Here is a 15,998-nt window from a genome sequence, read left to right on the forward strand (position 1 = left end):
TACCGGTACTAACACACATGCAAATATTCTAGTTCTGAGCTGAAGCATTCTGCTGTTTGAATCAATATGGGGCGCACACACACACACACACACACACACACACACACACACACTGCATTCTCTTCTCCTTGCTTTGCAGAGTAGTATTTCTCTGGCTACCTTGCATTTTTGTTTTCTAAAAAAAATATACAAAATTACAAGATTTTCTAAAAAAAATATTGACCAACCATTCTTTCGTGAGCATATGTGCCTTTTGTCAAGTCAGACCCACTGGTGTATCTAGCTTGTCCACAATGACTGGTAGTGGTTCTTTCCCAGACTTCTCTTTTCTCAGAAGTCTTTCCCAGTCCAACCTAGAAAAGCGAGAGAAAGAGTGGGGACTTTTTGCATGTTCTCCCACTGAATTCTTATTTCTCTCCACACAACAATCCACTTCTCAGGTAAATCATTTAAACAACTTAGATTCAGACAAAAGTCTACTACTCAGTCCCTTTGCAATGCTAACTCACTGGCCTTCATTTTGACTAAGAATGCTGTTTCTTTTAATACTGGAGTGACTGAAAGGTGCAGATTCCTCTCTGAGTCCTGGCTCCCATCCCAAGGTATGGCAGTAGATGCTCTTACTAGTAGGTAAGGGTCTTCATTAGGGCAGAGGAATAGTACAGACTCAGCAGCAGGAAAAGTGCTATTCCAGTCCCAGAGCTTTCAAAAGGCAAAGGTCTGGTAAGACTGGGACCAGTCTAGGAACAAGGGCCAAGGTTCACAAGTTCAGGGTAAGTTAAAATAAGATTAAGACTGCATGAGAGCTGTGAAGTTGTTCTAACAATTTTTCCATGCTCAGCCCTCCAGTTTTAAAGCTGAAGTTGGAACAGCTCTTACTTGCAAGAGGCTCTGTTCCTTTCACGAGCTGTTAGCCTGCAAGCAGGCCTGTCTTATCCCTTCTCCTGAGGAGGCATTTGAGCCTGGGAGAGAGCACCAGACCCACCTCTCCCACTGAAAGCTGCTTGACCACCCCAGGTTGTGGCTCAGATCCTCCCCAGCTTCCCACAAGGCTCTTTCCCCTTAGGAAAGGGAGCTGAAAGTCCTGTCTGCACATTAGAGCCAGATGGGATTGGGGAGAGCAAATGGCTTCCATCTGTTCCAGCCTCGTCTCCCATTCCTCTTCTCCCTCTCCATCTGCCAGGAGTCACTTCTCTGGGGTTGGGCAATATAAAGTCATGGGGATGGAAGTTAAAAGGATGTTTAAAACTATCAGCAAACAGCAAACTCCAAGGCAAACTGTGCTCATTCATTTTTTAAAAAGTGGAATAACCCAAAGCAAACACAAGCATGATAACTTACTAAGTTTAATTGTGCTACATCCAACCACTTCTTAAACATAAATAAGATGTTTAGGAGTGACTTTAGGTGTGTGTTTCTGTGTGCCAAAAGGTAAAAGCACACATTAAAATAACTCCTTGCCTAACTTTCCTGCTCAAGAGCTAACTACAGTGGTACCTCGGGTTAGAGACACTTCAGGTTACAGACACTTCAGGTTACAGACTCCGCTAACCCAGATAGAGTACCTCGGGTTAAGAACTTTGCTTCTGGATGAGAACAGAAATCACGCAGTGGCGGTGCAGCGGGAAGCCCCATTAGCTAAAGTGGTGCTTCAGGTTAAGAACAGTTTCAGGTTAAGAACAGACCTCCAGAATGAATTAAGTTCTTAACCCGAGGTACCACTGTATTGGAAAACTTTTTTTAAAAAAAGCTATTAAGCAAACACCTTCACAACTTAATGATTTGCTTTGTTTCAGTTGTCTTAATCCAATTTTCATACGTAATATTGATGACACTGAGTTATCTCTTTCTTGGGTAAAGAGGGATGCTTGAGTTCTACTTTCATATTGACTCTTCACACAACATCAAGGAAACCCCATAAGACATCTAATACATGTACAATCCATATGTTGACAGCTGCAGGACCTGTATACTCTCTTCCTAGATTGCCAGACTAATGTGGCTTTACTTTTTCAGAAAAAAAGAGGGGAGTAGAGGTAACACTGGGATGTTCAACTGGATTTTTACTTTCACTGAAGTCTAAAGAACTATCATGCTATTTAGTATAAGCCTTTTCAGCAATGATTTAGGTAGATAAAAAAAACTCTGGAGTAGGTACATTCAAAACTTTCAGGACATGATAGATGTGTATAAAATTATGCAACGCATGAAGAAAATGGGTAGAGAAAGTTTTTCTTCCTCTCGCCCTCTCTCCTAACACTACCACTCTGGAACATCCAATGAAGCTGAATGTTGGAAGATTCAGTACAGATAAAAGAAAGTACATGGCTAATATATGGAATTTGCTTCCCCACTACTTTGCCATCCATGTAGTGTTGTCTACCAGCTTCAACGGCTTTAAAAGAGAATTAGACAAATTCATGGAGAATAAGGCTACCAATAGCTATTAGCCATGATAGCTATGCTCTCCTGTCACACTCAGAGGCAACTTGCCCCTGAATTCCAGGTTCTGGAAACCACAAGAGGGGAGAGTGTTCTTGCACTCAGGTCCTGCTTTTGAATTTCCCGTATGTCTCTGGTTGGCCACTATGAGAACAGGATGCTGGGCTAGATGGACCAGTGGCCTGATCCAACAAACTCTTCTTATGTGCTGTTTTATTTAAGCATAATCTTTATACAAATGCACAGTGTCTGCATTAATTACACAGGCCACATACTAAATAAGTTTACTTATCACCAATAATGTGGGCTTTTCCATTTTAGTAAAAAAAACTATGCAAATTAGGACAATTTGCACAGGGTAATTTGTATTGGGAAGCTCTCAGTTTGCACTGGAAAAATCTTCTGATGCCCTAGTGAGTGATCTAATTTGGCTTGTTTATTTTACTGACTAAACAAAGTAAAATCTAATAAACTTTATTTAGTAAACAAAGCTAAAAACTTTGAAACTGCCAAGCTTTCCTAATACATTTGCAATTGGTGTCCATTCATTTTTAATAATGATCTTATGAAATGTGAAATATTCCACAGAAAAACAAAGCACTGGAAAAATTTTCACCCCACATCTCTGTTTATATAGCCCCTTTATGCAATTACCCACAACAGTTCCTACTCAAGTACTCCTCCCACCCCAGTAAGTGGATATAGGATTGTAGCCTAAACATGGTTCAGTCCCTTGCATCTCCAGCTAGGACTACGAATGTCCCCTATTTGAAACCTTGGAGAGCCACTGTCGGTTAGTATAGAAAACACTAAGCTTTATGGACCAACGGTTTGACTTGGTAAAAGGCAACCTTGTATGTTCACATGTTGACCAATACAGCCATCTGCCTCAGGACATTGTATTGCAGGGAATTGGACTGTTTAACCCTCGGGTTCCTTCCAGCTCTACGGTTATATGATTCTATGGCATGGTTGACATGCATGGTTGGCATGGGCCTCTGCCGAACAGTTCCTTAGGAACTTGGTGCTAAATTTCTCACAGTATTAGAAATGCTCCATATGTTGGAGGTCAACTATTGGCAAAAAGGCCTCTTTCCACAACTGATTTCTTGAGATGATACAGAGATATCACAATTATAAACAGAAATACGGTACTCTCAATCATTCCCTCTGCTAAATCAGTACCCATGGACAAACAGAGTAACAGTTTCAATAAGGAAAGCAACTCAAAGGGAAACAAAGGAAAAATCAAAGCAACAACTGAAAATGCCTCAAATGATGACATTATGAGTTATTTGTAAACCCACAACTTAAAAACAGTGTTACCACAAGATTATCTGTCTTAACATGTAACAAGTTAAAAAAACATGCATAATTTCCTAGGAAAACACTAAAATGGCATGTACCAGAGTTTTCTTGTACAGAGTTTTTTCTAGGAACTTTACAGCATGAACCCACTGAACTGCACTGTAACAACAAAACAACAACAACAACAACTCTCACCCAAGTTTCGAGCACAGTTTAGAGGTTTGGCTCAATCCCAGTTAAACAATAAACCAATAGGAAAATTCACATGCTGAAACAATAGTACCACTAGCACGCATATGGCCACCACCATCTCACTGAATTACAGCTAGAATCACTTCTTAGTATCCTTGTTCCTTTCACCACATGATATTGGTGGTAGTGTCAGAGGATTTGACTATTGTTTTCACATCTGTACTTTTGCTGTTATTTTTAAAAGCTGTGAATTGGTCATAAACATTTATCTTCTTCTTTATGCTCCACCATAGTACAAATATCACTATACAGTGGTACCTCAGTTTAAGAACAGTCCTGTTTAAGAACGATCCAGTTTACGAACTCTGCAAAACCGGAAATAGTGTCTCAGTTTGCGAACTATACCTCGGTCGAAGAACGGAAGCCGAACAGTGGAAGGGCACTGGCGGCGGGAGGCCTCATTAGGGAAAGCGCGCCTCGGTTTAAGAACAGTTTCGGTTTAAGAACGGACTTCCAGAACGGATTAAGTTCCTAAACTGAAGTACCACTGTATATTGTTATGAGAGATGGGCAGTTAAAATGGTTCCATTTACATTTGTGAATCTTTCAAGGTACAGGCTTTAAGGATCAAACTACATGTTACATTAAAGGCTAGAGCTGTGTGTTTTCATTTAGTTAGCTGTAGATGCCCTCAACTTCACTGGGACTGCAGCACCCTCCACAGCTATGATCCCTAAGAAAACTGGGATCCTCCACATAATGCTTTGAGGTTTAGAGAATGTTCCAACTAGCAACAATGAAAACTTTTTCTAAGCTTTATTACCATAGGTGGAGAAGGAAGATTTTCCTCATGATCATGGCTGGAGAGAAAATGGATAAATGTCATCTCCCTGCATGTTGGGCTCCCGAAGATTATCTTGCTTCCTACACACACACACACACACACACACACACACACACACACACACCTGTAACTAAAAAAGAAGTACAGACATAGCTAAACACTACTCATTCAGCATAAATCTGTAGTTTGCCCTTTAATGTAACCTTTAAAAAGAACCACATAAAAGCCACACGCATAAACACACACCATATTAATTAGCCATTTAAAATTAACCTTCCATCCCTGCACGAAATTCCAATGTTTGGAATTTTGGAATAGAGTATGGCATTCATTTCATGGTGAGGTAATCTGAATCATCAGCATTATGACGCTAATGGTCAGTCACAGGTGTTTCCAGCTGGAAATAACTCTGTAACTCAAAAAATCTAAGAGTAGCATCTCTAACTAACGGACTCTAGGAGAAAGCAGGTTCTGTGATTCTACATCTACAATGTGCCTTTGCTTTTAGCAGGTTATTTTTTCATAAGAAGCAGCAATGCAAATATAATAGAAAGCAACAAAAGTTACAGATTTTTTTTTATAAAAAAAACTCATAGTAGTTTAAGATATGGTCAAAATGCCCAAGTGTGATATGTGAGCATTCCCTTTTCTAGCCATGTGCAGCTGGAAATGCATCTTCTTCTGTAACACCTCTTCAATGTGAATCAGTGAACACCAAAAATGGTGACCATCACAGTTGAATTGAACCGAGAAGTTACAAAATAATCTGTCTTTGTCAATTACACTGACAATTTTATTTTGTTTTGGTTAGTCTCTGCACTACTAGGAATTCCAAGCAAAGCAAATAATAATAATAATAATAATAATAATAATAATAATAATAATAATAATAATTGTGTACTCTCCAGTCACTTTATTTGTACAGTGTATACAAAGAATGTAATAAGAGCCCTGTCGGAAGAGACCAATGACCTATAGAGTTCAACATTCCAGGACATGAGGCTAACAGACCCATTTCCGTTTTTGTTCCCCAGGAAGAGGTATCCAGTGCCATACTTTCTCAAATCTGAAAGTAGTATATAGTCATCATAACTAGTAACCATGGATAGCCTTATCCTCCAGGAATGCATTTAAACCATTAAGGCTGCTGCCCATCAGCACATGTGGTAGCTAATTTCACAGTTTAGCTACATACTGTGTGAAGGGGTGTGTGTGTGTGTGTGATCAGTTTCACTGGATGACCCCACGTTTGGCGCTGTGGTCTAAACCACTGAGCCTAGGGCTTGGCAATCAGAAGGTTGATGGTTCAAATCCCTGCGATGGGCTGAGCTCCCGTTGCTCGGTCCCAGCTCCTGCCCAGCTAGCAGTTCGAAAGCACGTCAAAGTGCAAGCAGATAAATGGGAAGGTAAACAGTTTCTGTTTGGGAAGGGAGCAGTTTCTGTTTGGGAAGGGAGCAGTTTCTGTGCACTGCTCTGGTTTGCCAGAAGTGGCTTAGTCATGCTGGCGACATGACCCGGAAAAACTATCTGTGGACAAATGCCAGCTCCCTCGGCCAGTAAAGCGAGATGAGCGCCGCAACCCCAGAGTCGTTTGCAACTGAACTTAACTGTCAGGGGTCCTTTACCTTTATATGTGTGATTAACCACTTTCTACACATCTTGCTTATGTTACACACACACACCAACCTTACTCACCATCTGTCTAACCTAAAAAGCCCTAAATGTTGTTACCTTTCCTCCAAGGGCAGTTGCTCCAACCCCTTGATCATTTTGGTTACCCTTTTCTGAGCCATTTCTAGTTCTACCATATACTTTTCATGTATGGCAACCTAGAACTAGACACAGTATTCCAAGGGTAGTCATTCCATAGTAGTGTATAAAGATATTATGCCATAATACTGAAACTGTTGCCATGTTGATTTTATGACATTTTATTAGCCATAGTGCTTAAAGTGTTGTATTATTTTAGGTGGCTGGTTTCATTGATAGCTTTGGAAACGCTTTATGACCAAATTGCGATTAGAAACAGTGTATACACGTTAGAAATAAATACGTAAACAAATTATATTGACAGTTTTATTATTAGTCTCTTTTCTAATGATCCCTATAATAGAATTTGCCTTTTTAACAGCTAATACCGAGACAACCTTTTCATTGCACTATGAAGATGATAGATTTCTTCCTTGCTCAGTCACTGCGGGCTCAGATTCCCTTAGCATATATATGAAGTTAACATTTTATGCCCAAACATGCATCACTTCACACTTACACTGAACTGCATCTGACATTTTATTCCCATTCACCCAGTCTGTAGCAATTATCTGTAACCATCTGCAATCCTTTTTAGTTTTACTACCCCAATTGAGGCAGCCACCTCACTGTTTCCCATCTAACTACAGATCATTCATTAGCAACATAAAAGAAGAAATGCCAATACAATCCTCCAGAGATCACAGTTCTTACTTTCCTCTGTGGTGAGAGCTATCCATTGAGTCAAAAGCTTTTGGAAAATCTAAGTACTTACTACTACTACTAAATGCATTTATATCACACCTTTCTCTCAAGCTAGGATTCAAGGCGGCCTACAACATTTAAAAATATCATTATGAAATGCAAAGTAATAAAATCAAGCTAGTTAAAAACAATAGTTAAAATACATTTAGAACCACCATTCAAATACAGTTTCCCCTGACAGCAACGCAGTGGTCAGCAACACCTGCACCTTAGCTTTCAAAGGCCTGCCTTAGGAAGGTATTAGCCTGCTGGCGGAAGGATAAAAAGGAGAGAGCCAATCAGATCTCTCTTGGGAGGGAATTCGGCAATTTGGGAGCAGACACAGGAAAGGCTCTCTCTCTCATGTCACCAGCAACTGTGCTTCTGATGTTGATGGGGCCAAGAGAAGGTGCTCACCCGAGGACCTGAGCATCCAGGCAGGGTTGTATAGACAAAGATGCGATTTTCAGATAACCACTTCTATCCACATGCTTGCTGATACTCTTAAATAATTTGAAAAGGTTAGACAAGATTCACTTTTGCAGAAGTCAAGCTGATTCTTCTTCAGTAGGGCTTGTCCTTCTATATGCTTGATAATTTTGAATTTAATAATACTTTCCACCAATTTACCCAGACATTAAGCTAACTGGCCTATAATTTCACGGAACCATGACCATGTTCTAGTCCTTGGGCACAGAGTTTTATTTTATTACTTCAGTTAAGAGTTGAGAGCACTTTCCTATTTTTTGTTTTTGTTTTGTTTTAGGGTGGAGCTGTGGCCTGCTCTTCTTACCCCTGTGTTTTTATTTTTGAGAGAAGAGAATTGCTTGCTTTTCTTTCTTTCTTTCTGGTTGAAGACTTCCCACCGCCCTTGTGATATGGTTATTTTGTGGTCCCTGTGACAAGTTTCTCCCTGAAGGCAGAAAAAATATTGGGCATTACTACAATACTTTCTCTTTTGGATGTCCCTTTCATTTCATTCTAATTTATATGCTACTACTTTGTTCCTGAAGAGCTTAAGAAACCAAATATCTTTTTTTTTAAAAAAACCCTGAAGCCAAGAGAGGAACAACTGTGTTTTAACCTAATTAATGCTCTCTGCTCTGAAGGTTGGAAAAAAGAATCAGACAGCTATTAGCCAGGACATGCTATAAAAGCCATTTTTATTTTATTTTTCAGAATACGTAATGAAGAACTCTGCATTTAAGGGCTTGCAGTGTTTTCAATTACTAGTTGCTTCAATAATGTTAGTTTTACATGCTTAGCGTTTCTCATTCCATATTACCGAGTATTATTCACTATGGATTAATCATATTCTTGACCGCGTTCTCAGGCAGCATGAAGTCCTTTGCTCCTGAGAGCCATTTCAGATGTGTATTACTTCACTTATTTCCAGGACTGCTAACTACTGCAGGTAATTGCTTGGACAAGCCAACCTTCTGCTGCAACATCAACACATGTGGTGCACAGATATCACTCCAGATGCCCCTTTGAGGCCTGTCATAAATATGCAGATGGAGCCAGGAAGGGCAGCTCTGTCATCTTTTGGACATGAACATGGGAAAGTGCAATGGGGACAGATTTGGCAACAGGTCTACAACTAATAATACTGCCAATTGCTCCTTCTTTAAACAAAATTGCTAACAGATCTCTTGACTGGAACATATGATACTCTAAGTGTGCCACTCTGTCTTTGTTTTTAAAAGACTGAAATCATCTTCCCAATAATTTGTCATGTTTAAAAAGTTTGGGAGCTTTAAATAAATAAATAAATAAATAAATAAATAAATAAATATAATAATAATACTTTAAAGCCTGACCTAATATGCAGTGAAGGAAATATTCTGATTTTGTTAAAGTTCACCACAAAATTCAACCATGATTTTCTCACGGAGAAAGGTGACACAAAAAGATTAAACATGGGCCAAGTTCCTAGGTTATTACCAAACATCAGCTAACAATTATGCACCTTTATTTCAACCACCCAAGTGAGATCCTGCCAACTGCTAACAGTAACTAGCCCACTTACTATGTCATATGTGGAGTCACTGAGCCCACGAAATTAATTTAGGTTCACCTATTCTTGCCACATGGCTTTCACTCTGAGAAATGAAGCAACATGTGGCATTAACAGGAATCATTTCATTGTTTTTGTAAACCAGCACAATATTGGGAAATACTTGTTTTGAATTAACTTAATGTTCCACGAACAACCCTGAATCTTTCATAAAATTATACATGCAGACATTATTAATTTGAGAATGAAACATCTTTTTTTTTTTTAATCCTTGAGGAGACAAGACATTATGAATGGAGGTTTATTCTCCAATTTTTTGCTTGTTTGAGGCCAGCTACTGTAGTACTATTGTGAAATAGTCATAGATTTGCTAGACAGACAGCTATTTCACACACCAGAGTAAAATTCTTACAAGAAGGATCTTGAGCTGCTCAGAAGTCCAAAGCTTTCTTTCAGTTGCTCTCCTTCACCCTATAGGTTGCTCCTCAATACAACAGACAAACAGGAATTATGAAAGAAAAAACGATTACAAGGTAAACCGCTTAGGATCTATTACGAGTTCTGACAATCTCAAGATGTCTGTTACTAAAAGAGTGACAGTTATGTGCCTCGCAATGCATTTTTCAAGTGAAAATGCTCTACTTTATATAGGTTATGTTGCAATCAATTATTGAATGAATATTTGTCTCAGATCTAACACTAACAACACTGGTCTGTGCCTCTAACATTGCAAAAAGAAATCCCTTGTTACACAGTGAAGAATGGCTCTCGTCTACAAACGGTAATGAAGAAGAAATCCTGGTCATATATAAACCATTATGTCTTGGATCCAAGACAAGCCTGCCAAAAATGGATTTTCCCTCCCCCTCCTCACCCCAGCAGCCCCCATCTCAAAAACAAACAAACTTGCTCCTGATGACTGTGGCACAAGGAGGGGAAGGAAAGGAGAGGGACATTGTTGAAAGGAGAGCAGATGTACCTCCCATGAGTGCTCACTCATGCTAGCTTTAACCTGAATCCAAAACCTGTGAATACACAAGTTTTATGATACATAAATACATACCACACCTACTCTGTGGGTGGTTGTGTAACACACACACAGAGAGAGAGAGAGAGAAATTGGATTAGGGCACAAATTTACTATTCAGCTTAAAATCAAAGCAGAAACACTGTTTTTCAGTGGTGCCCATTTCAGTGGTGTTAGCAATAAATTCTACAACTTGAATATTTAGGTGAAATATTCTACAATGTCGCAACCTTCCAACATAATAATGTATTTCTACTTAAGAACCATTTGCTAAATTCACAGAAACGTAGGTGGAAAGAAACTATTTCAAAAAATAAGACTCAAAAAATGCTGGCACTAGGTTCATACTGTGATACGTTAAGTAGTTTCTGTAGCAGTTACTGTCCTTCTGCTTGTACAAAAAGTATTTTGATTCAGTTTCCCTTTCATCATGCAATGTTCCAGTCCAAAGTGTAAAAAAAGCCCTTATTGTACACACAATATTCTACACACAATACTGTTGAGACTGTAGTTGAGCTATGGCACTTGCATGAAGTTCCAGTCACACTACAGCAGAAAACCTTATCTAGATGCATTAATAGCCAAATAAAGAGAACAAATGAGAAACTGAACAGTTTTTCTAGACTATTTGGCTTGCAAAGCTCTAGAGCAATTTTCCACATTATAGAATGGATTTCAGATGATTTATTAGCAAATTTCTCTTAATGGTTTCAATACTTTGGTTTCTATGGTATTCATGAAATAATATTAGCTCCCTCTGGTGGTCAACTATGCCAAAGGCTTTATAGAAAGATCGCTACTTGAGAGTTTCAGAGGACACTTCCAGTGTAATATCTGCATTTTCCACACAACTTAAGTTAGTTGTGGCTAAGGCTGTGTTCCTGTACACACTTGGTTGGGAGCAAGTCCTATTGAGCCTCTGCATTAATGAGAGATCAATAAACCTTGCAATTTATTTTTTGAAAGTTACAGAAAGTTAACTTGAGATCAAGAACATTTGGTTATTTGTAGACAACTGTGATCCTATCCCTCATCCATGGGCTCCATAAAGAAAGACAGGACATGGAGAAGTTCTAAACAGGGCATAGGGGTCTTAAGTCTATAGTCTGGCTTCTCTCTCAAGAAACGGAGCTCTGTCTAGCACCCGCTGTGGACCTGAAGAAGCATTCTTGTGGCCCCCCAAGGGCTGTCCTTGGGGTGTCAGCCACAGATCTTTCCCAGAGTCATCTCTCTCATACTTTGTAGTGGAATGGTTCCTCTCCAATCACAAGTTTCTCCTGGTCCCACCCGTGCCTCTCAGGGGTTACCCAGGTTGTGCCAGGCCATGTCAGGTGTCCATGAGTCCCAGCTAGAAGACTTAGAAGGACCTTTTTCCTCTCCTAAAGAATGCCCAGCTTATATTGAATACCCTAAACAGCCAGAGATCCAAATACCATACCACAGTGTCTATGAATTAAGATCAGGTAGCCTCTTTAGCAGAAGGCCTTTTCTTGAGTAGCACCCCACCTTTGTAATGTCATTCCTAAGGAGGCATGTCTGGCACCAACATTCATAGCTTTACTTATATGCACAAACATTTTGGATGATTTTGTGGGTTTTTAAATTTTTTCTGTTTTTGTTTGACTCTTGTCTTGTTTCATGTTTTCATTTATTTGTTGGTTTTAAATTAAGAAATATTTTTAATAAAGGATCCAGCTTAACTTTACTGCTGTTCCCAGGGCCTCTGTTCTTTGCCAAGAGTATGAGTATGGATCACCTCTTTCAAGTGGGCAAGTTCCTACTGCTCTCCCCACCCTGCCTTCCTCTCACTGCCCAGAATGACACTTACTCCTGCTGGCTGCCTTGCCTCCTTCCTCAGGAACACCTGTTGAAAGTACTGTCTTCCCTCTTCCCATGTCTCAAACAGCCATCCTCCTCCATTCTGGTTCTCCTCTATGCTTTTCTCCTTAATCTCCAGTTACTTCATCTGCCCTCCCTATGTCTCCCTAGAGTCGTTTAAAGGGTCCCACAGCCTCTGTGGCGCCTGTTGATCACTGGACCAGGCGTAAGTGAGCGGTATACCCCAGTGATATTACAAATCTGCTCTACTTCCCAGTGGGGAGGAGTTGCGGTGGACCGCGTGGCCACCCCCTCCCCACCGGGGGCGGGGGACTTTGTCCCCTGTTGCCTGGGGTATCCCGGCCAATCCGCTGGCCGGGGGGACGTGGCCTGGGGCTGTTTAAACTGAGGAGCGAGCCAGAGGACTTCCACTTTGGCTCGCTTCCTCAATCATCCTCCCTCCCTCCCTATCTTGCAGGTTAGGCAATGGCCTTGCTATGGACTTTGATTGGTTGCCTTGGTTGTCCGAGGGGGCTGGTAGGAATTTTTCCTCTTGGCAAATTGGCACTGGCCACTTGGTTTTCGCCTACCTCATAGCAATCGCCACAATTTTGTTAGGGTTGTGGTTAGGCATTGTTTGACCTTGTATGGGGGAGGGGAGGTGTGGCCATCACCTGCCCCTCCATGCTTAAGGGTATTCCGTTAAAGGAATCCGGGAGTGTTGATCTTGTCCGAAGCCCGGCTGGGGGCTAGGGCCTTGACACGACCCCGACGGGAACACCAGGGGGAGCTTGAGTTGGTTTGCATCGAAGGGCTCCCCCTACCGGTGGCTTACCCTTACTGGACTTCCTGCACAATGGGCAGGAGTCAGATATAGTCAGGTCCAATCAATGCCTAAGCCAATACCACTCACATTCTGTAATTCAATAAAGTTGTGGCCAAAACTTGCCCAATAACATAAACCTGATATCTGTGTCCTTGTGTATGTTATTTCCAATGAGAGGGTGGCTGCGGGGTCTCGACACGCAATAGGTCCTAACATAGACTCCAAGGCAGCAAGGAGAGCATGGCAAGTGTCTGAATCTTTTGATCAATTTTCAATCATGTGTCGCAATTTATAATAGTGTTTGAACCCAAATATTTTTTTGTTTAATGAATCATGGTTCTGTGGTTTCAGGCCAAGATCCCAAGAGCCTACACCACTGGCTGGTTCCATATGTCTTAATCAGCAACCTACATCCCATGCAACAAATGTTGTTTTTTTAGTGGAGGTGATTTTCCAAAATAGTTTATGTTACATCACATGTGTGTCTGCTATTTAAAATTTAAAAGGCCAGTCCTACTGGCCATGCCCCAAGACTCTGAGCACAGCTAAGTGGTAGCTCTTTAGATGCTGGCCATAACTGGCACCTCATATACTGATCCAGTTAAATGAGAATTTTGCCACAATACTGGCCGCAACTCCTGTAATTGCCCAGTAAGTAGATCTACCAATAAATTAGTCTGTGTATGAGTATAATCACTCTGCTGGAAGGCAATTTTACCATGTTCCTGGAATATTTTTCTTCTCCTTTTAAAGCAGAACTATAGGCATGGCAGTTGCCAAGCTGAAAGCCACAGCCACATGCTTCCCTTGTTTCCAAGTCACGAATTCAGTTTCATACAGAAATTGACATGATTTTCCCCACAGTGAGGGGCAATGCAGATAGGGGAAATCATGTGCAGGGAGGGATAAATGTCCCTCCCCTCAGCACTGCAGCCCTGATCGAAACCTCTCCCTATATATCTTCCTTTAAAATGACTGGCAATCTGAGTGAAGATTTATTGTCCGGTTTGGCCCTGAAGAGACCAAAGAATGGAGGAGGATGGAGAAGAAGGCAGGTAGGCAAGAAGATTGCTTCTCAGGAAGAACAGAAGGACAAAAAGAAGCACATAAAGAAGGAGACGGGTTTCACTCAATCCTTCCCGTCACACTCTCTTATTTTGTCTTCCTGTCATATTTTTTAATTCTGCATTTATATCTCACTGTTCTCCTGAGATGGAGCCCAAAATGGCACACATGCGGTTCCCAAGCAGTCACTCCTCCAGACACTGACCAGACTCATACCTGCTTAGCTTCAGAAAGGTGGTGGCTTTATGACCCAGTAGGCAGGGTGAACAAAAGGCCAGCAAGAGAACCTTCTAAGCTATTCTAACCACTTAACATTAGCAGATATCAGTTGACTGCAAAATGTCAAATGCAACCCCAAACTCCCTCACTTACCCAGATCCTGCATCACTTTTCCTAGCTAGCAGACCAGTGTCATCATAATCAGGGAACCTAGCTGTATTTTGTTTTCAAGTGTAGGTATTAACAAAAAGAGAAGGCAAAAATAAGGAACAGCTCAATCCTACAAATCAGCCTCACAAGTGCTTTTGCGCTAAGGATAAGGTCCGCCAACAGTAATGCCAGCCCATTGTAACAATAATGCTATGTCTACTCTGCTAGGAATCGAGACTAACTCTGCAGTGGAAGCATACATTTCAATGCAAAATGGACACAAGACTGTAATCGGAAACCCCAATGAAAGATATTCCTTCTGCTCCAACAACCAAAACATACATTTAAAAATTAGACAGACTTCCTGTTCCTCAAACGTAACTGACATTTTGACATGCAAGAAAGAATTTTAGATTAACGTCTCAATCAATCTAGCCTATTTTAAAGAAAGTCAGTCTAGACTTTGAGCTTAAAGACAGCTATCAATTTATTTGCTAGTGGTTAGCTAAGTAAGAGGACTGCAATTATACTGTTACGTTTAAAAGAGCTATAAGTTGAATATTTAAAACTATTATACATAATTTAAAGATCAAAAGAAGATAGCATGCTTTCCACTTTCTCACGATTTCAGAAACGATGCTGAGCCAGACTTATAAGTTTTATGTCCACTTAGGTCAGGAAAATTCCTGCTTACAATCTTTTGTCTGTTATGGTTCCAAATGCTGGAGCCTGCGATGTTTTCATTACTAAATAATATATGAACCAACGATGTGTAGGTGGACTTTGGTTTCTGTACAAAACAAAGATATTCATATGGAAGCATTTGACCCCATCATCTAAAAAACGACCCTGCTCATATGATGCGCAGACATGTCTAATATGGGATAGCATGCTTCATGCTGCTCCAAGTATTATGGGCAATATTCATACAAACAACTGAGTATTTGCATACTTTGTCCATACTGAAGCCATTAGACACTTATTCATTAGTTTGACCTCACAAAACACAGCTGTAACAAAAACATATCAAAACCATTCAATTATTCATTTGAGTTATTTACTACGATGAGCGGTGAAAAGCTTATAGGGTGACTATGTAAAAGCAGTTCTTACATAGTAAGTTAGAGATGGTTTTAGGGTAGTGTGGCTGCACTGGACGCTGCACTGCAAGGGGCGCAACGACAATGATGTAGAATGGAGCAAGAGAGGTGGAGGGATGCCAAATTTTGGTGTCGCACAGGGTGTCACTGAAATTTGAGAGCTCAAAGTCCGCCACCGACTCAGTGAAAGGACTTGGAGATTCGACAAAGGTTACCGTTTTTTTCGCTCTATAGGACACACTTTTTCCCCTCCAAAAATGAAGGGGAAATGTGTGTGCATCCTATGGAGAGAAAGAGGGGTCCCTCTCCACACTTCAGGGATAGCCACCTGAAGCCTTGGGAGCGCAGCGGGGCTTCACCAAAAGCTCCAAAGGCTTCAGGTGGCTATCCCTGAAGCCTTTGGAGCGCAGTGGGAACTCACACTGCGCTCCAAAGGCTTCGCAACCTTGTCGCCTCTCCCGGACCCGTTCTGGGGGCTGGGGTCGGGGGAAGCTCGG

General features: G+C 40.9%; 1 protein-coding gene across 1 annotated transcript in view; it reads right to left on the reverse strand.

The window, feature by feature from the left end:
- The window catches only part of COL23A1 (collagen type XXIII alpha 1 chain), a 310,455-nt gene that overhangs the window by 284,157 nt on the left and 10,300 nt on the right, over positions 1-15,998 (reverse strand). The gene's annotated exons all lie outside the window — the stretch shown is intronic.

The sequence above is a fragment of the Podarcis erhardii genome (genome assembly GCF_964252035.2).
Source record: "Podarcis erhardii genome assembly, chromosome: 2".
Taxonomy (NCBI): Eukaryota; Metazoa; Chordata; class Lepidosauria; order Squamata; family Lacertidae; genus Podarcis; species Podarcis erhardii.